The 24,098-nt window shown below is 55.2% G+C and overlaps 1 protein-coding gene across 4 annotated transcripts in view; it reads right to left on the bottom strand.

Moving 5' to 3' along the window:
• The window catches only part of ASAP2 (ArfGAP with SH3 domain, ankyrin repeat and PH domain 2), a 152,103-nt gene that overhangs the window by 112,318 nt on the left and 15,687 nt on the right, over positions 1-24,098 (bottom strand). The window contains exon 1 of one of the 4 annotated variants that reach the window (XM_036262824.1): positions 19,750-19,801. The exons of the other annotated variants lie outside the window; for them this stretch is intronic. The gene's annotated coding sequence lies outside the window, so the exon portion shown is untranslated. Of the gene's footprint in view, positions 1-19,749; positions 19,802-24,098 lie in introns of those variants that run through there. 4 annotated transcript variants of the gene reach the window in all.

The raw sequence follows: 24,098 nt of genomic DNA, 5'->3' as shown, positions 1-24,098 counted from the left end.
TATCCTCGGGTGAGGATTTAAAAAAAAAGAAACTCAGTAATTTTGGGGGGGAAAAATGTTAATGAAAGAAAAGACGAGAGATGCCAACCCACACTTCCTGTTCCCGAAGTCTCCTGGCAATTCACTGTAGCCCTGTCCCTGGTCCCGTCTAATCATCTGTGACCTTCCTTCCTGCTGGTTCCCTCACTGACCTTCCTCTTACATCACTCCCGAAGGCACCCCGTTTCCCACACCGACTTCCTGCCAAGCACTCTGTTCTCCATCGCAACACTGAGGGTCCCTAGGAAAGAAGTCTGCCCCTGTGAATTCAAGGTTCGTTTCCGCCACTGTGCCCTTCACCTCCTCCCCAGGGCCACCGCGTCTCCGCTGGGACGGAGGAAAGGAAAACCCAGGTGAGGTCATTAGAACACGCACACATTCCCCCCGTCTCTAAACCTACACACCCCACCAGTGGACACGGGTCAGGGGTTCTGCTTTGAGCGTCTCAGTCGCTCGGGTGTGCCCACACCCACGCGGCAAGCTACCCCAGCAGGTTCCCGGCTCTCAGCACCCCTGGGAGGAGAGTCCCCAGAGACGGCCCCATGCACAGCACTGCACCCAGTGCAGCCTGGAAGGGTGGACGGTGAGTGTCCGTCCCATGGTCAGCCCTGCTCTCAGGACCTCGGCTCCGTTCTTTATAAAATAAGAGACTTGGTGAAAAACCACAGGGCCACCTCAGCTCAGACTTAGACTCAGTATGATGAAACGCTCACCAGTCTGGCCTGTCCTTCTTTCCAGCTGTCCCTCTATCGACCCTCACACGCCAGCGGGACCTGTGGGCTTTCACACCTCCGTGCCCCGTGCATACGGTTCCCCTTCAGTGCGATGCTTGTCCTGTTCCCACGGCGTCTCCAGGGAACACCCTTCACCTTCAAGACCCACCCAAAGGCCGCTTCCTCCCTCTCCCCTCCCCCTCCCGTGTGCTCCTGCCTCTTAGAGAAGCTGCTGACACCCTGCCTGGTTTCACAGTCATCGCTGACAGCTTGTCTTCCCCACTGAGTTCCTGCATCTCACCGCTCTGTACCTGCAGTGGGGTCCGAGCTTTGGTCCATGACGGTTGCACTGAATTTAAGCTCTATGACCTTTCACCCCCACACCTGTAGTTAACGCTTAACAGAAGCGACCTCGGACATCGACATCGACACGCCTCCCTCTCTCGGCTCTGACTGAAGTCCCTGAGAGCCACAGCCCGCTACCTGGCCCCCTCCTGGTGCGTGCTGCTCTGATCCTGTGCCACGACGGCTATTTGTGGACTCAGCTTCAACAAGACGCCAGCTCTGTCTTCTCCTGCGGGACAGTCCACGGGCCCTACATCTCTCTGTGCCCCGTGGAGGAGGGGAACACTTTACACACGCCAAGGTTTGTTAGGTGGTTAACGATCTGGGTCCCCAAGCGCTGCACACACGCCTGGGCTGCCGGGGACTCTGGGAGCGGTGGACACGGCAGGCGACCGCCTGCTTCCGTCCTGTGCCCGCATCAAGCCTGAGGCAACGCCACAGCTGCATCGCAGTAATAACCACGCGCTGTGGACCTTACCGACACCAGGATTCGATCCAGCTGACACCACTTTGTCAGGGAGCGCGTTACGTGCGAAAAGGGATCACGATGGCGTTTCTGCCCCAGGACCATGGGTGTTATTTTATTTATTTATGTATTTATAATCCTCACTCAAGGATATTTTTCCACTTATTTTCAGAGAGTGGGGGGAGGAGAAACATCGACGTGAGAGGGACACATCAACTGGTTGCCCCCCGCACGACCACGACCCGGGCCGGGGACTGAACTGCACCTGAGGTACGTGCCCTTGACTGGAATCGAACCTGCAACCCTTTGGTCCGCAGGCCGACGCTCTGGCTGCTGAGCCGACCTGGCCAGGGTCATGGGTATTATTTTAGCTTTGTAACAATCATCTGAGGAAGTTAAGGTAGGTATTATTTTCCTTGTTTTACTGACGATGAAACTGAGGGTGAAGAGAGTTAAGTGAATTTTCCAAATGAGAAAAATGGTACCGATGGGGGGAGATATGCCCCTGCCCCCACGGCACACGGCCCGACAGCTGGGAGAAGGCAGCGGGGTGCCCTCCGCTCCCGTCCAGACCGCGAGCAGGACCAGCCCCGAACAGAAACGGAGAGCTCGGGCAGTCGCTTTCAGGGCCACCCGTCTCTAACCAAGCGCCTTGGGTGTCCCCTGCAGTATCCTCAAGGGGGCCCTGCCCTCCTCTGCTGGCGGTGGTGGCCCATCCAACTCAACTCAGACCTGAGCACGGAGATGCAGTGTCACGCAGTCCATGGCTCCAGCCTCAGGGCCACTTTCTGTCTCCCATCCACCCCCTGCGCTGCTGTCTCTGCTAAGGCCCGATGTGCACTCGTCCATGTGACAGGCCCACCTGTCATGTCCTTCCCAGGATGTGTCCACATGATCTCAGCAAGGTCCTCCCTACAGGACAACCCTGGAGGCTCCCAGGGGAGTGTCTATGGCAGACACGGCCTGAAACCACCCACCCCCGTCGCTCCTTGTCTGAGTACACGGGATGTCCAAATGGGGGTCTCAATACGAGCATGAAACCCCTGGGACAACACAGTCATCACAGAAATGAAAATTACTACACGAGGAAAGCGTGCTGCCCCCTTCAGACATGGGGGCAGACAGAGAGGTTAAGGGGCAGGGCTAAACCACAGACCCTGGTGCAAAGATCAAGTTCATGCGAAGTTCACACCACATCCAAGGTCCTCCCGGGGTAGAACAGACAGGAAACCCCACCGGTTGTGAAGAGGGAGGAGCCCTGGGCTATGCACACACCTGAGGGCCAGCCTGGCTCCGCCACTAACTGGCTGTGTGGCCTCGGCCAGGGGACAGCCTCTCGGCCCCTGCGTGGGCCGGCCCGTCTCAGAACACGTGGTTTGTCTGCAAGGAAATGTACTTTCCGGTCACTGTCACTAATGCTCCTGGTGACCTTCTGGGCAGGTGGTGTCATCCTTGTTTTACAGATGAAGAAACCGAGGCACCAAGAGTTAACTCTCATTGGGCCACCTGGCACGTAGGTGGCAGGAAGGGACAAGAGTCACGTCCTGGACTGTGACCCCCAAGCCCACAGTCTTTCTTTCTGTATTCTCACTTTTCCCCTCACACTTGAAAAGCAAAGCGTTCCACATCACAATCCAGAAAAAAAAAAAAGACACCAAAATAGAAGGGTTTAAAAAGAAAACCCTGGTGGTAATCTTGAAAAACAAATTGTGTACTTTCCTGTTTTCTTAAACAGAAAGTGCTGAGCATAATTCCGCCTGGACATGGGAGTACTGGGGCACGAAGACAGCATGGCTTGCGCCACTCTGGGCGGTCATCGAGGGCTGCCAAGCGGGGGCCCCGCCCTGCTGGGATGCTGTCCTCCTGGCCGCCCCTCCGGCCGGCCAGCCGCCGCTTCACCACTATCGGGCCTGGACTCCGGGCAGCCGGGCTGAGGCTTCTCTGCTGACTTCCGGGTCCTGGCTCTGTTCCAGGTGGCGGAGGTGGCTAAAAGTCTGACCTCAAGACAAGTGGAGCCTACTTACGCCTAAGAGCTGGGGGACACATCGCAAAGAGGTTATCAGAGTGTGTGTGCGTGGAGGGGAACAGAGCCAAAGAGGGACAGTTTCCCGGAGCAGTGACGTGCGCGTGGGGAGGAGACAGACTGTAGCGACAGGAAGTGGAGCACAGGCAGAATAAGTAGCGGCGCCATGCACTGACAGCCACCGTGCCGGCCCTGGCCTCTGTGCTCTCTAAACAGCTTCGTTTCATGGATGACTCAGTCTCACCCCCACATTTCAGAATGAGGACGCTGAGGACCCGAGGGGGCTTTCAAGACCAAAGACACGAGCCAGGAAGCAGCATGGGTGGGATTTGAAGCCTGGAACAGAAACGCCAATGCCCATCCAAGTTCCTTCCACCGAGTCACTCTGCCTTAGACACCCTTGCAACAGACGCCCCAGCAAACCCACAGGCACACTCAAATAAAAAAGCTGCAATACGGCCTGGCCGGTGTGGCTCAGTGGCTTGAGCATCATCCCATGGACTGAGAGGTCCTGGTTCAATTCCCTCTCGGGGCACATACCTGGGTTGTGGGCTCGATCGCCAGTGGGGGGCATGCAGGAGGCTGCAATTGATGTTTCCCCCTCACACTGATGTTTCTCTCTCTCTAAAACACTAAATAAAAACTTTTTTTTTTAAAGGCTACAATACAGCCCTGGCCGGTTTGGCTCAGCGGTTAGAGCGTCAGCCTGCGGTCCGGAGAGACCCGGATTCGGTTCCCGCTAAGGGCACGTACTTCGGTTGCAGTTTGTCCCCGGCCCTGGTTGGTCGTGCGGGTGGCAGCCACTCGATGTGTCCCTTTCACATCGATGTTTCTCTCTCTCTCTCTCTCTTTCTCTCTCTCCCTCCCACTCTATCTGTACAAAAAATGGAAAAATGTCCTCGGGTGAGGATAAAAAAAAAAAAAAGGCTACAATACAAATAGAAAGAAGCATGCTTGGTAACAAGGTCCATAAACCCAGTATCTGTTAGGCAAGCAGTCAGCTAACCTGACCACCTGATGCAGATGGGACTGTGCACCGTCGGGACTCCCCAGGCAGGGTGATCTGGAACTATCCCCAGATGGCACCTCTCTAGCAATGGGCATGTCAGCCTTTTTAAGTGAGGAGCAGAGTCCATCCTCATCAAAATTTCCAGCTGCTGCCCTGGCCGGTTTGGCTCAGCGGTTAGAGCGTCGGCCTGTGGTCCAGAGAGACCTGGGTTTGGTTTCTGCTAAGGGCATGTACCTCGGTTGCAGTTTGTTCTTGGCCCTGGTTGGGTCGTGCAGGTGGCAACCACTCGATGTGTCCCTTTCACGTCAATGTTTCTCTCTCTCTCTCTTCCTCTCTCTCCCTCCCACTCTATCTGAACAAAAAACGAAAAAATGTCCTCGGGTGAGGATTAAAAAAAACAAAAAAACATTATCACAGGGCAGATGGGTTACTGAGATGTGAGCAAGTCAAAATTGGGTTACGTCCACCTATTATAAATATCTAGAGAGCATGGGTTTAGAGTCTTTACAGAGAAGCCCATCCAATTTGTTTTAGTCACAAATATAAAGAGCTGCCCACAGCCAAGCAGTGTGCCTAGGGCAGGGCCAAGGCCCCCCAAGCCGAGCAGCGTGCCTGGGGCAGGACCAAGGCCCACCCAGCCGAGCAGTGTGTCTGGGGCAAGACCAAGGCCCCCCAAGCCGAGCAGCGTGACTGGGGCAGGACCAAGGCCCCCCAAAGCCAAGCAGCGTGCCTGGGGCAGGACCAAGGCCCCCCAAGCCGAGCAGCGTGCCTGGGGCAGGACCAAGGCCCCCCAAAGCCAAGCAGTGTGCCTGGGGCAGGACCAAGGCCCCCCCAGCCGAGCAGTGTGCCTGGGGCAGGACCAAGGCCCCCCAAGCCGAGCAGCGTGCCTGGGGCAGGACCAAGGCCCCCCAAGCCGAGCAGCGTGCCTGGGGCAGGACCAAGGCCCCCCAAGCCGAGCAGCGTGCCTGGGGCAGGACCAAGGCCCCCCAAGCCGAGCAGCGTGCCTGGGGCAGGACCAAGGCCCCCCAAGCCGGGCAGCGTGCCTGGGGCAGGACCAAGGCCCCCCAAGCCGAGCAGCGTGCCTGGGGCAGGACCAAGGCCCCCCAAGCCGAGCAGCGTGCCTGGGGCAGGACCAAGGCCCCCCAAGCCGAGCAGCGTGCCTGGGGCAGGACCAAGGCCCCCCACGCCGAGCAGCGTGCCTGGGGCAGGACCAAGGCCCCCAAGCCGAGCAGCGTGCCTGGGGCAGGACCAAGGCCCCCCAAGCCGAGCAGCGTGCCTGGGGCAGGACCAAGGCCCCCCAAGCCGGGCAGCGTGCCTGGGGCAGGACCAAGGCCCCCCAAGCCGGGCAGCGTGCCTGGGGCAGGACCAAGGCCCCCCAAGCAGAGCAGCGTGCCTGGGGCAGGACCAAGGCCCCCCAAGCCGAGCAGCGTGCCTGGGCAGGACCAAGGCCCCCCAAGCCGAGCAGCGTGCCTGGGGCAGGACCAAGGCCCCCCAAGCCGAGCAGCGTGCCTGGGGCAGGACCAAGGCCCCCCAAGCCGAGCAGCGTGCCTGGGGCAGGACCAAGGCCCCCCAAGCCGAGCAGCGTGCCTGGGGCAGGACCAAGGCCCCCCAAGCCGAGCAGCGTGCCTGGGGCAGGACCAAGGCCCCCCAAGCCGAGCAGCGTGCCTGGGGCAGGACCAAGGCCCCCCCAAGCCGAGCAGCGTGCCTGGGGCAGGACCAAGGCCCCCCAAGCCGAGCAGCGTGCCTGGGGCAGGACCAAGGCCCCCAAGCCGAGCAGCGTGCCTGGGCAGGACCAAGGCCCCCCAAGCCGAGCAGCGTGCCTGGGGCAGGACCAAGGCCCCCCAAGCCGAGCAGCATGGCTGGGGCAGGACCAAGGCCCCCCAAGCCGAGCAGTGTGCCTGGGGCAGGACCAAGGCCCCCCAAGCCAAGCAGCATGGCTGGGGCAGGACCAAGGCCCCCCAAGCCGAGCAGCATGGCTGGGGCAGGACCAAGGCCCCCCAAGCCGAGCAGCATGGCTGGGGCAGGACCAAGGCCCCCCAAGCCGAGCAGCGTGCCTGGGGCAGGACCAAGGCCCCCCAAGCCGAGCAGCGTGCCTGGGGCAGGACCAAGGCCCCCCAAGCCGAGCAGCATGGCTGGGGCAGGACCAAGGCCCCCCAAGCCGAGCAGTGTGCCTGGGGCAGGACCAAGGCCCCCCAAGCCAAGCAGCATGGCTGGGGCAGGACCAAGGCCCCCCAAGCCGAGCAGCATGGCTGGGGCAGGACCAAGGCCCCCCAAGCCGAGCAGCATGGCTGGGGCAGGACCAAGGCCCCCCAAGCCGAGCAGCGTGCCTGGGGCAGGACCAAGGCCCCCCAAGCCGAGCAGCGTGCCTGGGGCAGGACCAAGGCCCCCCAAGCCGAGCCGCGTGCCTGGGGCAGGACCAAGGCCCCCCAAGCCGAGCAGCGTGCCTGGGGCAGGACCAAGGCCCCCCAAGCCGAGCAGCGTGCCTGGGGCAGGACCAAGGCCCCCCACGCCGAGCCGCGTGCCTGGGGCAGGACCAAGGCCCCCAAGCCGAGCAGCGTGCCTGGGGCAGGACCAAGGCCCCCCAAGCCGAGCAGCGTGCCTGGGGCAGGACCAAGGCCCCCCAAGCCGAGCAGCGTGCCTGGGGCAGGACCAAGGCCCCCCAAGCCGAGCAGCGTGCCTGGGGCAGGACCAAGGCCCCCCAAGCCGGGCAGCGTGCCTGGGGCAGGACCAAGGCCCCCCAGCCGAGCAGCGTGCCTGGGGCAGGACCAAGGCCCCCCAGCCGAGCAGCGTGCCTGGGGCAGGGCCAAGGCCCCCCAGCCGAGCAGCGTGCCTGGGGCAGGACCAAGGCCCCCCAAGCCGAGCAGCGTGCCTGGGGCAGGACCAAGGCCCCCCAGCCGAGCAGCGTGCCTGGGGCAGGGCCAAGGCCCCCACCTGGGGCCCGATCCTGAGCTCTCTCCTGTCCTCTCGTTCAGTGGAAGGACCCACCCCTCTGTATACTAGTTCTCACAGCTTTACTGTATGATCAAAGGTGGGCTCACCTTCCCTGCATCTGGGCCCCAACAACTACAAGAACAAAATGTCTCGAGCTGAGTCACGTTCCAGCACTGTCCTGGCCACCAGGGAGCTGGTGGCCAGCAACACACACAGGAAGTGAGGAGCTATTTTCGATGGAGAGTGGACAGAGAAGTCAGAAGGGGTGCAGTGATCTTTGAGGAATATGTGTGGAAAGTCTTAGAAACGACGTGTGTGTGATAAAGATAACTGTTACCACTTCGAGAAATGACCCCAAATAGAACTGTGAGTAATCTCTTAGGGTTTGTTTTCACAGAAGGCTGCATACCTGGCACCACGAGCGGCCGAGGGGGCCCTGCAGGCCGGCCACCACCCCCTCGGCGTCTCCAGAGTCCGAATGGCAGCAGCAACTTCAAGCTTCTACACCACAATCATCACGTCTAGAACATGTCCTCCCAACCAAGGCCTTCGCAGCCGTTCCCAGACCAGCAGCTCTGGCCTGGGAAGGTCCCAGCTCCATGATTCAAAGCCAAGCAGAGTTCCTAGATCTCTATTAATAACAATAATATTATTATTATTACCACCCTGTACTGAACCCTGGCCACCCATGCAAACTACAGGAGACTTTTTTTTTTCTTTATGATTTTGGAGAGAGAGGAAGGGAGAAAGGGAGAGAGAGAGAAACATCAATGATAGAGAACATCGATTGGCTGCCTCTTGCATGGCTCCCACTGGGGATCTGGCCCACAACCTGGGCATGTGCCCTGACCGGGAATCGAACTGGCGACCTTGGAGTGCATGGGTCAACACTCAACCACTGAGCCACACTGGCCAGGCTGCAGGAGACATTTAATAGACACATTGCATTTGATCCTCCTGACCATCCTGCAGAGTGGGAGACAAAGTAGCCAAGGCCACGCTACCAGCAACAAGTAGAAGTTCACACCCAGCCCGGGCTGTGCAGCTCGGCATCCTGCAGGGGCTCACGCAACGCTGCTGCATGCAAATGACCCTGAGCACCGTCACCCTGCACAGCAGTTTATTTCTGCAGAAAGAACCACATCTACCCTGTGCTCTCACGGGACCTCACCGAGGACCTACTGAAACCTCTTCCTCCCCATCACTGCACATTCCAATTTCACTGTAAATACATACAAGTAAATCCACCTCCCACTGTCTATACACACTAACGCGTGCCCAAGCAGTCGTCAGCATCATCTACACTGTGGCACCACCTGAGAGACCCAGTTAGTGATTCTGTCCTCTAACCAAACGTCGGGGCCACTGAGGCAGGCGAGCCGCACACCTTTCCGTGAGTGTCCGCTGTGTATCCTCTGAGCCAGGAGCTACGACCGTGTTCTCACGAGGGGACCCTGTTCCATCGCCACCGTTAAGGCTCCAGGACTCGATTTTATAGGCGCTCTCTGCCTGTGTACACGAACATTCACTTGACATTCCAAAATCAAGCATTTTAATTTAATCCTAGCTTAATGGTTTGTTAAGGTATGCTACATCTGAAGGCCTGGTCTAATCAAAGATATTTATTGATAATTTTATATGAAGGACATTTTGCCACTATTTCCCCAAAGGAAATTTCAGAACCACGCTTTGCGAAAACAAACACACATGCACCGCCCTCCTCCTTTTGGGGAACAAAACTGTGCTGGCTCGTTAACCACACTATTTCCTGGAAGGACCATGTTTACAGAATTCTCAGCGACTAGCACAGTATACATTCACACGGATTGATGAGACAGTGAGCACGTGAATGAATGAAGAATGAATGAATGAATCACAGCGGAGGGATCTAGTTCCATGTTCGTCCTGCCACAAACGAGTCCAGGTAAAAACAAAACAAGCTTTAGCTGCTCTAAATGGAAACACCACCTCATTCTCCAGTCCCCACCTCCCTGCAAAATGTGGTACATCTCTGATTTTCCGGCAAACTAGATCTTGAAAGTATTTTAATTAAATTCATCTGCATGACATACAATAAGCAGATGCTTCTAAACAAAATGTTTTAACAGTTCCTTCTCTGATTCCGTCACATTTTCCATCTGAGTTCCTATACCAACTGTGAGTATATTCTGTGAACAAAGATGTGCATTATAAAAATTTTTTTCAAGGCTTGCTAAGGCAAGACATTCCTGTTCTTAGAGACTGAACCACAAGCTTTTGTGAATCCAGGTGCCTTCTCTCCATTAATACCTGAAGGCATCATTCAGGGGAGCCGAAATAAAGCGCATGAGGCTGCCTGTGCAACCTCTTTGAGCAAAATTAAGAAATATTTTTTAAAAATATGTTTTTATTGATTTGAGAAAGGAAGGGGAAGGGGAAGAGAGAAAAACATTGATGTGACAGAGAAACATCCATCGGTTGCCTCCCATGCTCACCCCGACCAGAAACTGAACCGGCGACCTTTCGGTACACGGGCCAATGCTCAGCCAACTGGGCCACACTGGCCAGGGCCAATTAAAAAAAAAAAAAAAAGTCACTGGGCCTCAATTATGTACACACAGGAGCGAATACTCACCAAGGTCTCACACCTAATGCGCTAAACACACGGAAGCCTCACCTGACAGTCACCCCATAGTCAAAAGCGGTGTCTCCAATATCATGCTGCTCCAGAGAGGACAATTTTCAACCATAAAGGAGACAGGAAAAGAAAGAAAAGTTGGAGCAGAAGAGAAAACAGAAGAGAGTGATCAGCTGCAGATTCTCCCCTTGAACTACCTGGTATTACAGGGAACTTCGGGCCTTTGGCACACCTCCTGCCAACAGTGATCCTGCCTCCAGTCCTCCCCAAAGGCTTCAGAAAGCAGCCACACTCTGCTCCAACACAAGACGCTCGTTCCAGGCCAGGCCACAGGCTGGACAGGCTGCTACAGGGCTGGCTGTGCACGGTGGTAGAGCCCGATTCCTCGAGGGCGCATCCTCCCAGAAGAAAGGGCTCATAGGAGCAGGTGGCCAGAGGCTGCTGTAAAACCTCGGTGCATTTGCTCAGCAAACATTTACTCAGCACAGCCAACAGTGGGGTTCTGGGCGAGGTGCCAGAGGGCAGTCTCAACCAGAGACTGCCCAGAGTCCAGGCCAGATGAGATCCTATCTGCAAACCCACAGATCGCAGTCCAAACGGAATGCTCCTCGCTACGGTCTGGCCAGAAAGAGAAAGCTTCGCTCCAGCACAGCACACACAGCACTGGCCTCACTTCCAAGACAAGAAATGCACACACGGGACACCTGTGAAATGCCCATCGCACCCTCATCTCCCTGTTTTGCATGAAGACACTAGGGCTAAGAAAGCTTAACCAACTTGCCCGGAAAGACAGAGCTGCTCAATAGTGAGATCAGGTTTGAAATCCACACGTGTCCCTCCAATGACAACATTCTTTGTCTGATATGCTCCCCTAAACATGAAACTTATTAGGGCCCTAATACATACAACCAGGAGACCCTCTGCTGCCAGGCTCTTAGTCCTCCTTTTTGCCTGGTGAGATCCTCCTCGAAGGCCCAGATCAAAATGCCCTTCCTTCTCGCCTCCCTTTCCTTGAACTGGGAGAATGTCTGCCATGAAGTAGGTGCTTACGAACTACTGGCTAAGCTACACACATCCACAACAGGAAAAATAGGTTTGGTTTTGTTTTGCTGAGGCATGAGCATTTCCTCAAATGAATCTCATTTTCATGCACGTATACATACACTTAACTCCAACTATGTACAAGGAACTCAGAGTTGCATAGCTCACATGCACAGTGGCCACGGGGCAACGGCTGACCAGAAAATCTCCCACTGAAAACTGTTCGGCAGATAAAGAATTGATGTTGTACATGCGGAACAGTTCAACCCAAATTCTGCAACATCACCGCTTGGTCTCAATAGAATACCTTCTTGGACATATGCTGCATCAGGAAAGAAGAAGGTTGTTTCAATAGGTAAAGGTGGGAGCTGATCATATTTCGTTTTGGGGTGTGCTCATCCTGATCGTCAGAGGTCTGTGAAGACGAACTATAAAAATCTCATCTGCACCGTGCTGGAAAGTTGTCTAGTTTTTCTTTTTTTTTTTTATCCTCACCCGAAGACACTTTTTCATTTTTTGTTCGGATAGAATGGGAGGGAGAGAGAGAGAAACATCGATGTGAAAGGGACACATCGAGTGGCTGCCACCCGCACGACCAATCAGGGCCGGGGACAAACCGCAACCGAGGTGCATGCCCTTAGCGGGAACCAAACCCGGGTCTCTCTGGACCGCAGGCCGACGCTCCAACCGCTGAGCCAAACCGGCCAGGGCGAGTTGTCTAGTTTTTCATCCCAACTTAATTCCTTCCCGTAAACCAACCCCCAAAGTAGGAATAGAGGGAAAAGAACTGAACTTGGGGACGGAGGCCTGGATTCACACCCAGCCCTGTTCTCGCCAGCCACGCGGCCTCGGGAAAGACACACCGATCAGTACCTTCTCCTATAGAAACGAGGATGACGATGTGTCAGTGTTTTGGGCCATGAGATGGATTGTTGGAATGGTTGGCATACGAAATGGAATTTCCTTCTCTTACCTTCCAGGAGAAGGACCTCACTGTCCTCGTCTGTAAAATGAAGGGAATGTGCCTACACTGTTGGGTTGTTAGGAGAATGAAGAGGCAGGATTAGTCTTGTGTCTGGAACAGAATACAGGCCACAAGGGTTTGTGGTCACCTCTCCCCACACACATGGCTTCACTCTGCTCAGAACACAGTGACACCATCAAGGGGCCAGCAGATCCACGTGAACAGACCAGACCCGGGAGTGACCCTTTCCGGCCAGTCCCTGCTATCCCTCTGCAGCATCACGACCGTCGAATCCCCACGCGACACAGAACCCGCGCTGACCCTGCACAGGTTTCCACAGCCAAGGGAGGTCACAGCACCGAGCACGCAATGTGATTCACCACGTTAACAAGCTAAAACAGGACAACCATACGGTCACCGCAGTCGGTGCAGAAAAGCCTCCGACAAAATTCAACATCTGTTCGTGATGGAAACTCTCAGCAGGTAGAAACGGAAGAGATTCTGATCAAGGGCGTATACAACACACCGGCAGAAAACATCATACTTAGTACTGAAAGAATGAATGCTGTCCCCTTAAGGTCAGCAACCAGAAAGAATGTCCCCTCCCCCACGGCCACTCAGCTGCACTGGACGGCCTGGGCGGTGCACTAACCAAGCGCAGTAAGTGAAAAGCAAACACACCAGAAAGGAAGGTGAACTCGCTGTTCACAGAGGACATGAACATTTATGCAGAAAACACGAAGAAATTTATTTTAAAAGCTACCAGACTACCAATAAGTCAGTTTAAAGCAGGACTTTTGGGGATGATGGAAATGTTTTTTGTTTTTGTTTTTTTTAAATTTTAGCTACATTTATTTTTTTTATTTTTTATTTTTTATTTTTTTATCCTCACCCGAGGACATTTTTCCATTTTTGTTCAGGTAGAGTGGGAGGGAGAGAGAGGAACAGAGAGAGAGAAACATCGATGTGAAAGGGACACATCGAGTGGCTGCCACCCGCACGACCAACCAGGGCCGGGACCAAACTGCAACCGAGGTACGTGCCCTTAGCGGGAACCGAACCCGGGTCTCTCAGGACCGCAGGCCGACGCTCTAACCGCTGAGCCAAAGTGGCCAGGGCTGGAAATGTTTTATATCATGATTATGATGCCATTTGTCAGAGTTCATCGAATTGTATTCTTTTTTTTTTCTTCACTGATTTGAGAGAGAGAGGGGGACAGAGAGAGAGAGAAACATCGATGAGAGAGAACACTGACTGGCTGCCTCCTGCACGCCCCCCACTGGGGATTTTGGCCCACAACCTGGGCATGTGCCCTGACTGGGAATCGAACTGGCAACCTCTTGGTGCAGGGGTCGACGCTCAACCACGGAGCCACACTGGCCGGGCATCGAACTGTCTTCTTGGAATCGGTAAGCTTGTCAGATGGCAACAGACCACAGTAAAGCTGACCGAAACAGGAAACGAACACTTGCCCACGCGAGGCTCCCAGGTGCCCCTCCGTGCCCCTCCCCCACACAAGCACAGCGCTGGACTTGGACCTGCCACACTTCCAGCGCGGTGGTTCCCTGTCGCAGGGAACTCCTGACCTGGACAGCAGGGAGGCCCTGGAAGAAGACCCTGTCGGCAATGGGGGATGAACGAGCTACCGGAGGCCAGATATCGCGACTAGAGCGCCGCGCAGTCTGGAGCGAGCTCTGAGCGTGCCTGCACCCAGCAGAGCTGCACACACAGGGCACTTGCACACACCCGGAGTGCTGGAACCGAGGCTGTCCAACGTCACGGGGCTCCCCTGGCCTAGCCGCCTGCTGTTCCTGGTGGGGAAACCACAGAGGAGGCAGTGACTTGCCCAAGGGAACACGGAGGTCTCCACCAAAGACCAGAGGAGACGAGCTGTTAAACAGAACAGACACAGCAGCACCACGTGATCGGAACTTGTGGTTTATGCGCACAACTAATGAATAATCCGTGTGAAAGATGCCCGGCCAGCCACCGGGGGGCCGTCCGAGTAGCTGGGCCCTGGACTCCAGCGCAGTGGTGGGAGGACAGAGCCGAGGCACCTCCTAAATGTGGAAGAGGGGGGACCCAGGAAGCACACGCAAGTGAGCCACACACCAGCCCACAGAACCACATCCACGGAAGCACCAAGTAGGCCGAGTGCTGCTCACCCTTAACTTCTTCACCTACTGTTCACATTCACATCCGATACACAGACTTTCACACTCTGCCACCTGTACGGGAAGAGACCTGACTGTCTATTGGTTTTTCTCAAGACAACCACTCCCCGAACCACAGGCAGAAGCCTGAGCGCCGACTGTATGCAGCATTTACGAGGGCAGACTGGCCCCTACCCTTCCTGGTGGCTCGGAGCCCAGCCTTCCAACCACACAGCAGACAGATCAGGCAGGTGCTTCCTAAACTCCCCAGGGGAAGCAGAATCCCGGTCCCCCCAAGACACCGAGTGCTCCCATCTCCAGTTCGCAGGGTCACGAAGCAAGGTCTCACTCCAGCCTCAGGCCTGAGGCGCTGCTAAAACTCCTCCATTTTTACTTTTCCAGAGCAAAAATCACAGAGCAACAGTAACCATCAAAGCATGCACAGAACAGGGATTCCCACCCTCTCTTTTTTTAAGCTTCCACCCACTCATGCCAGAAACTTGGGTGTTTTCCTGGGTTCCCACCCCTTCCTCCAACCCCCGAGCCAAGAGGTCATTGAGACTTATCCCTCGCCCACTTCTGCAAGCTGGTCCTTCTTCCCCACCCCCAGCTCCTGCCAAGGCTCAGACCTCATCCTGTCCTATGGGAGCCCTTGCACGGGCCTCTCCCTGGTCTGCCTGCTGTCTGCCCCGTTCCCAGCCTCTGAGGGCTCTTTCGGACTCAGATCTTGCCCTGTGCCTGTCTTGTTCGCTCCAAAGCCTCCACAGCTCCCCGCCACAAACAAAATGCAGTCTGAGCTCTTCAGCTAAGGCAAAACTTTAATTAAGAAATAAACGAGAAGTCAACACATCCTCGGAAGAAAATAAACACCTTTCTTCCAACACAGGAAAGGAGAAAGAGAAAGAAAAGCAAGAAGAAGAAAAAGAATTTTAACTGTGCTGGAAATAAATTATAGTTCTAAATTCTAAAGGAAGGGCATTATTTTTAAAAGCAAAAGGCACGGTCTGTGTTACACACACACACACACAAATAGGGTACTAGGTCTTTGTTTTGTTTTTTTTTTAATTCCGTCAATCTTTAAATTTCCCTTTAACTCTCCAGTGGAAAGTCTCCCTATTTATTATTATTATTATTTTAAATCCTCATCCGAGGATATTTTCCCATTTATCTTCAGATAGAGTGGGAGGGAGGGAGGGAGGGAGAGAGAGAGAGAGAGACATCGATGTAAGAGAGACACATCAATTGGTTGCCTCCCACAGGACCCCGACCAGGGCCGGGTACGAGCCTTTGACCGGAATCAAACTCAAGACTCCTTGGTCCGGGGGCCGACGCTCTAACCACTTAGAAACCCGGCCAGGGCCGGTCTTCCTATTTTTATAGATATTGAATTAAGATTGTTTAATACAAATTAAACTCGCTCTCTTTACGTCAGTACTAAGGCAGTTTCCATGTTACTAATCTGCACATCAGAAGAACAAGGTGTCGAAACACACCCAGGAGGCCAGGGCCTCCCGCACAGCACCAGGTCGAGGGCAGGAACTGGCACCGGCAGAGCCCGGGACGTGGCAGGAGTCTCAGAGGATCAGCGTTTTGATGCAACGGAGTTTTGTTTCATGGCACCTGATTAAGCTCCAGCTTATGAAAATGTCTAAATCATCTTTATCCTGTCTAACTTACTAAGAAAGTCAGGCCCACCCAGCCCTTTCCCCAGGAACTGGGGCCCAAGAGCAGCTACAGTGCAGAGGACGCCTCCCCAACCCCACCCACCAAGCCTCCCACGACTTGGCCACCTTCTAATCTAAGGCTCTTAGCACACACTAGGGACACAGGCCTGTCCTGTCCTGTGCACCGCGGGACCTCCACCCCCTGGATGCCAGCAGCACCCCTTCTCCCAGCTGTGACGCTCAAACATGTCTCTGGAACATGCCCAAAGTCCCCTAGGAGGCGACTGCTCAGGCCCACCGCTCTGCTCTAGGCCAAGCCGAACGCCCGCACCATTCAAGGGGAGCATCACCAGCCTCATCCTCCATGAAGGTTCTCTCCAGGCACCACCATCATGGCCACCTCGGGGTTCAGAGTCCCTGAGCACACAGCCGGGCTGGCCTTACAACTGTTCCCACCCCTCTGCCCGCGCACACCACGGCACAGATGGCACGCCCACACCAGTGCCACACCCGTGCCTCACCTGGCGCTCTCGCCACAGCCCGGCACAGCCAGCTCAGGCTCCCGCTCCTGTTCTCTGATGTCCTCCCTGCCCCTCCCGGCCAGGGAGCTTCCAAGCAGCCTGCCAGAGGCCCCAGGCTACACAAAGGAGCACTGCGTGATGCTTTCAAACATCCGGCCTCTGTTACAACAAGCAAGGCCGACATTAGACACTGAAACAGCACCGAGGAAAGACCAACGTCCCACACCCTGAGCCCCGTCTCCAGGCCGGGCCACCTGCCCCAGCTGCTGCGCTGAAGAAGGCTCTGGGACCCCTCCGCCCAGGGCACCTGGCACCCCGTCCTCCCTGCCACCCTGCATTTGCAGACAGCCCAGCTGTTTGGTTCAGAAGGTCCTCCAACTCAGGTTCAAAACCCACGCCCCACCTCCAATCTGATTAATCCCACCAGTCTGTGGGTGCACATATCCCCACCTACAACACAGGAGGGAAAGTTCCAGTGGGCACGTATCCGGTCAAGGCCGTGAAGTGAAACATCTGGAGACATTCAGCTCAGGGGCAGCCAGACATGGGGGGGGGGGACTAGGCGCTCCTGGGGGAGCAGAAAAGCAGAGCCTTCTCCCACCTGCGCCCCTCATGGGATGGAGGGGGAGCGCGCTTCACCGGTTCTCAAGTTCCTCCCCCTACACTTCCCCAAACAGGATGTGTCCAATCAGTGAGTCATGAAAACGGGGCATTTCTAGAAACCCCTGGAAGGAAGGTGTGGGAGACAACGTCCGAAGGGAGAACGAAAAGACAATACGCAAAGCTAAGAGGGCCTTCTCAGGGCTGGCAGTGGGCTCTGCTGGGCCCTGACACCTGGCCCTGGAGTGGGTGACCAGCCTGTAATCCACCCACCGAACCCCTGAAAAATCCATCTTCCTGCACCTGTCAATCCCACCCTTCTGGTCACACCCTGGGCTTTCTCACAGATGAGGGCCCAGCTGGTGGGCGGTGCCTGCTTCATGGGCGGTGGGTCATGGTCCTCCTCTCCCCTTCCCAGGGCTTCCTAGTGACCCACAGGAAGTAGCTGTTATCAGCGCTGTGAGGACACTCAGTGCGTCACTTTGCACTGGTATCATCTGTGCACCTCTAACCCCTCCACCACACTGCAGCAGCTCCAGTGGCCACGAGCCCCCACCATGCCCCAGGCTCTGGGCTTGCGGCTCCACCTAGGTCTCCCCATTAACTCTCCCGCCACCCCTGTGCCTGGGCAGCGCTGGCAGCAGTTCCCACGTGCCACGATTCAGGGGGCTGGAGCCCAGATTGCTGAGAGGCAGCATACGAGGTGACGAAGAGCAGGCATTCAGGAGCCAGAGGCGGGGGGCAATGCTGCATGATCCAGGGTCCCAGCTTCCTCTCTGCACATGGGGCCACCACAGTACCTAGCCACAGGGCTGTCACAGGTTAAATGCATTTAACTTCTGCTCGTCGCTTAGGGCCTGGCACATAGTAAGCACTATGTAAGTGCTTGTTACATAAAAATAAGCAACTAGCAGCCTGGCCAGTTTGGCTCAGTGGTTAGAGCGTTGGCCGGCAGACCAATGAGTCCCTGGTTGATTCTGGTCAAGGGCACGTACCTCGGTTGTGGTTCATCCCTGGCCCTGGTCAAGGTCACGCAGGAGGCAACCAGTCGATGTTTCTCTTTCACACTGATCTCTCTCCCCCCTCCCCCCCTCCTACTCTGTCCCAGGCTACCATACAAATTTTAGCAGTGTTAGGAAATGAGTGAAATCTGAATAATTTATAAAAACTTGTTTCTGAAAAGAGACTGTAAACACCAGAGAACTACCAGGGCCTGCAAAAGAAAAAGAAAAAACAAAACATAAAAGGCTCTCAACAAGGTAACTCTGTAATCTGGGTATCCATTCAGAGGATGTTAATTTTGGAGGCCTTAACATTACAAGCAAATAAAGCCCCACAAGACAATACTACCAAAGGATAGGGCAGATGGTAACCTCAGCTTCTCAATCGCTTTACTATCTGATAGATGCTTCAAAGTCCCAGCATAATACCAGCCTTAGTTATAATTGTCACAGGAACCAGATCTCTATCTCCAAAGCAGCCCTGGAGGATAACCTCCCAGCCCTCTGGGACAATAGTTAGATGACTCAGACAGTTTCTGAACCTCCACTGAGAAACTACTCTGCTACTTTGAGGAGAAAAAAAACAACAACAAGCAGCACAGATGGGCAGCATTCTGTTCCTAAGAAGCAGCAACTGAAAATACACAGGTAACCCTCGGAGCCCTACTGGAAATGGACTAGAACAAGACTGCAGGCGGACACACGAGGAGCCCTGGAGTCCCCTCCTCTAGAGGGCAAGGCAATAGCATCCCTACTCCCCTCAGTCACAGTGTGCTTCCCAACCCTCGAGCTATTCAAATATTTTCCTACTTAAAGGTCAACACTCACTAATTCAACTTTTCAAACAGTATCTTCTAAGAATCAAGTCTCTTCCTGTGGCCAGAGAAAGGAGGTTTCTATAAACCAGCCACACCAGTGGACAGAGAAACAAAGTTTCCATAAACCAGTCGCTCCAGGGGCCAGGGAAACAAAGTTTTTATAAACCACTTACACCAGAGGCCAGAGAAACAAAGTTTCCATAAACCAGTCACACCAGCCTCCTGGAATCTTCTCTGGTGTTTATAATCTCTTTTCAGCTAACCTGCTGGCCAGTTTCATTCATTCAATAAACACGTACAGTGAATGTACTGTGGTCCAAGCGCAATTCTGGGTGCTGGAGGGATGCATCATTACATGAGAGTAAAAAACTCCCTGCCTCTATAAAGCTTATAATCCAGTGTGGGGGAGGGGAGAGAGACAACAAAACCATAACAAGTAAATCACGTACTAGGTTGGGAGGTGATACGTGCTGTGGGGCAAGGGGGGATCAGGGGAGTAGGGAGTGGGTTTTTTTGGGGGTGTTGAAACGGCCATCAGTGCAGCCTCCCGAGGAGGGAGGTGATGTTGGGAAGAGGCGGAGTGAGCCGTGCTGACACCTGGGAGGAAAGAGGTGTCCTGGACAGAAGCAGCAGCCAGGCCAAGGTTCTCAAGGGCCCAGCGTGCCCATGGCCCAGCCAGGGGCCAGCGTGGCCAGAGCAGGGCCCTCCCCAAAGGGCTTTCACTCTAAGACAAACAAGGGCAATGTCAATAGTACACCAGCAAGACCAGCCAAATAATCGAGGTCTCCGCACTCTAGCAGGTGACAGTCTGACACATGCTGAGGGCCAGCCCTGAGGGAGGTACCTGCCGTGGCTCTGAAAAGCCGGGAGCAGCATCGAGTCCGTGGTGAAATGCAGAGACGAGGAGTGGCTCTCCCAGCAGAGGAACGGCACCCGTGAACACACGGTGACGTGGGGTGACGTGACATGCTGTGTGGCCAGTGGGGAGGGTGGGAGGCAGGCTGGAGAGACATGGGGCCTGCGCACTGAGGGCTCCGTGGGCCCAGACTCAGGTCATTGGCTGAAAGGGAGGGGAGAGACACCAACGAGTTTTAAGCTCCAGAGTCAGAGGCCAAATCTTTACTTTAGGGTGGTCACGGAAGCCCAGAACATGTCCCCTGGGCCCAGGCCAGGAGCTCAGTTACCGAGAGCCCCGGGGAGCTTGAAAACGCAGGGAGGGTCACAGGGAGTCTGCCACCAGCTCCCTGCAGGTGGCCAGCCGTGGCCGGGCGAGTGGAGGGCAGCACCCCCAGAACCCTTCCAGCAGAGAGGATGCCCTCCCAGCTGCCCTGCTGGACGGAAGAGCCCCTCCTGCCCAGGCTGGTGTAAGAAGAAAAAGGAAGGAAGCGGCCCGGGGAGAGCGGCGCTAACCACAGACCGACCCGGCCTGGGCAGTGATTTCCCCTCTGGAGGTGGGCAGGTCTCCACGCTGTCGGGCAAGACGCTGGCCTGGTCCCCACCACGTGAACGAGCCACGGCCTTCCTCACGCACCACAGCTCCCGGCCCAGCGCGCCTGGCCTCATGGCCGCCTGCACCGCAAAACCCACACAGCCCCGGCCCGACTGGAAGGGCTTTTCCAGTGGTCAGAAAAACAGATGTTTCCTGAGACCCTTCCCTCAAGTGGGGGAAACGCCCCCTGCTTATCCCACACCTGCCCTCGCTCCCGGGGAGATGGGAACCGGGAGGTCCTCCTCACCAAGTGGCTCAGGAGGTGCAGGCACTACACGTGACATCTCGGTCCTGTGCAGAAGCTGCTCCTAGCCCTCCCCCCCCTTCACCCACCCAGGGACCCGGCCTTGCAATCTGGCGCCCCCTGGGAACCCGCCACACAGCTGCTTCCAGAGACTCAGCCCACAGTTACTGTCAGACCCCTGCAGGGCAGTGGGCTTATTGGTGCCATGTCTCCATCCCTGGGTCCCCTACAAGACCCTGGGCAAGCAAGCCTGTTCACTCCCACAGGCTGTTATAAGTGATTCAGCGTTGCCATAGAGACTTCCTCTGTATCTTACCACATTTATCAGACCATATTGTAATTGTTCATTTACGCATCTATTTACACCAGGAAACTGCGAACTCGAAACCCAGGGCTATATTTACATGCGTAACAGCCCAATGCCTGCACAGGACTGCAGACCTTCATGGGTGTCCAGGAATAAGCAACACGACAACAGTGTGGAAATCACAGAGCTCTTCTCAACCAATGCTCTCCTTAGAGTGAGGCCGGGCCCCTCCTCCCTCCACACACTGACAGAGCCCTCCCCCACCCCACCCCGTCTGGAGGGGAGCACAGCTCTCCGGAGGTGGGGACAGACTTCCGTGGCCCTACACTGTCTGAGCTTTCTCCAAGCACCCAGGCTGTTACTTTGTCCCTGTTCTAGAACGCTCTCTACTAGCTCCTTCTACTCTCATTTATTCATCAATTACTTAACAAATATCCCTAACAAACATAAATAAATAAATAAACAAAACAGATATCCCTGATGGTCTTCTGCGCCCCAGTCTTGCTTGTCCTTCCAGACCCAACAAGGTCCGGGAGTGGTCCCGCTGTCCTGTCCAGACACGATGGGCCCTTCCCACCAGGTTAACGGCACACCCAGGAGGGTGGTCACATCTCTCTCCTTCACAGCTGCCCACAGGGCCCAGCTCAGCAGGGGCTGGACACACAGTCCTCAGCTTGGTTCATCAACAGATGGGCAGATGCCTCTGCCCAGGCCCAAGGGACTTCAGAGGTTGCGGACATCACAGGTGGGGCTAAAGCTCAGCCGTTGTGGCCACTGAGCACGTCTGGCCCAGTGCCAGTGTTCCCGGAGCAACTGCAAAGCACAGCATGGGAACAGCCCAAGCTGAGTGGGGCCCCTCCCGCACACGCTGCCGACCCCCAACCTCTCTACTGATGAGATCCTTCCTTCCATCTTTGAACCCTGAATCCGAAATGGAATGACCCAAGGGGAAGAAAGGGACACCATTTTGAAATGGCAAAGACAACCTTCCTCCCAAAGTGTTCCTTTTCTTGTTCATGCCCCAAATCTGCACTAAAACCCCTCTTCTCTGCCAGTCACCTGCCACCCTGCCGGTCCGCTTCCCAACTGCCCTCAATTGGGCATCCCCGGGTTGGGAGGAGACAGGCCAGACCTTCGGCAGGGAGCAGGGAGCAGGCAGTGATCACTGCGGGAGACGCCGGATTTCCAAGTTTGCTGCAGGAGCTGGTGAAGGCCTTGGAGCTGCTGGAAATGTCACAGAAGTGCAGCAGGAAACGGGACTATCGACACACTTCATGACGGTGCTGATAAAACTGCAATTCCAGTTACACAGCACTCTGTGGGAAGCGCAGACTGTCTCCCAACCGAGCAGCATAAATCTTCATATATTAGGTATCAAGAGAAAGCATTTGCATTTGGGTGTGCCGGCTCACACACACATTCTGTTGTCCCCTGGGATCCCGAGAAACTCCATGTTCAAACAGCACCATGGTTTTCTGCCGAAGTGGGGGCCAGATGGAAAGAGGCCATTCATTCCTCGGCCGCCGATGAGCTCCGCTCAGGAGGAAGGCACCACGGCGTTCGCTTTGTCCAGCATAACAGACACATCGTCTATCAGCCCCTAACGGGCTCGGTTCCCCTGCAGCACCCCCCTTCACCCTTCCCCAAAGAAGATCTGAAATCGAATAGCAGAACACAGTAACCACAAGGAAGAAGAACGTTGCAAAAATGGGGAGTGTGGTGATAGACTCAAAGCCTGGGTGCCACTTGGCTATCACCTACAACGCCTTTCTCTTCTCCTCAAGGTTAGCCAAGTGCATGGGCAGGAGGTAAAAGAAGAAATATGCAGCGTACCTAGAATACTCATAGGACATGAGAGAAACGTATTTTTAAAACAGAAGGAGGATATGACTCTTCCAGAAAGATACATCATTCCAATGATAAATAATTCAAGACTGACAACTTCTCCAAGGTGATAAGGCCAGAGAGCGCCGCCCATCACAGGCATGGCAGGAGCTGCTCCTCACACTGAGACCCAGGAGCTCGGAGAACCTGGGATTTAAAGATGCCCCACGGCACTGAAGTGAGGATCACAGCTGCGCTCACCACGTCGGGGCTTCCTCCGCAGGCTTGTCGCTATTCTCTGGTTCTTACGAACAAACAGGACCTTTTCCTGGAACAGCTAATGCCACCAGTATTAATAGTAACGGGAACTATTAACTCTCTTCTGACGTAATGTGCAAATATTTCTAAATTATCTGTCCTCTGCAGTCATTTCTAAATACAGTAACGTAGTAACAATGCATGCACAACACTTGAACTGTCTTCTAAGTACAGACGCTGCAGGAGGACGTTCCGAAGCAGAGCCCGTGCACATGCACAGAACTCAGACACCACACCCACGAGGTTATAAAAACTCAAGAGAATGATTGCTGAGGCTCCCAGACACTCAGATGGTTCTGGGGAACAGAAAGCTGACTCACTGACAAGAGGTTCACGTCTAGGGTGACCACCATCTATTTTATTTTGCAGAGCCCTTACACCTCTGGGATGTAACGCTGTTTCCTCGGCTCACAAGGCCCATCTCACCCAACAGTGTTTTGCAAATAGTCAAGTGTAAATAAAAACAAAGCTGCCCTGGCCGGTTTGGCTCAGCGGTTAGAGCGTCGGCCTGCGGTCCTGAGAGACCCGGGTTCGGTTCCCGCTAGGGGCGCGTACCTCGGTTGCAGTTTGTCCCCGGCCCTGGTCGGTTGTGCGGGTGGCAGCCACTCGATGTGTTCTTTTCACATCGATGTTTCTCTCTCTCTTTCTGTTTTTCTCTGTTCCTCTCTCCCTCCCACTCTACCTGAACAAAAAAAAAGGAAAATAAAAACAAAGCCCATCTCTCTCTCTCTCACACACACACACACACACACACACACAGCTCCTGCCCTTAGGAGTGTGTAGTCTGGCTTCAGGAAGTAAGAACACAAACACAGGAAGCAGGTCCACAGTGTGAATGGTGCACTGGCCGCACGAGACGTCAATCAATGAAAGACATTTGGGGAGGGCCTCGGTGTCGGGCACCGCGGGATGCGAGGCACACCTCCCCACGTCCTTCCCTTCAGCCAGCACGTGCCCTTATAACGAAGGACTGAAGGCCGCAGCAGACATCCCAGATCTGTCCCAATGATG

The sequence above is a fragment of the Molossus molossus genome, unplaced genomic scaffold (assembly GCF_014108415.1).
Source record: "Molossus molossus isolate mMolMol1 unplaced genomic scaffold, mMolMol1.p scaffold_m16_p_15, whole genome shotgun sequence".
In the NCBI taxonomy this organism is placed as follows: Eukaryota; Metazoa; Chordata; class Mammalia; order Chiroptera; family Molossidae; genus Molossus; species Molossus molossus.
Note: the sequence above shows the minus strand (reverse complement) of the source record. Positions and strands in the feature narration are given on the sequence as shown.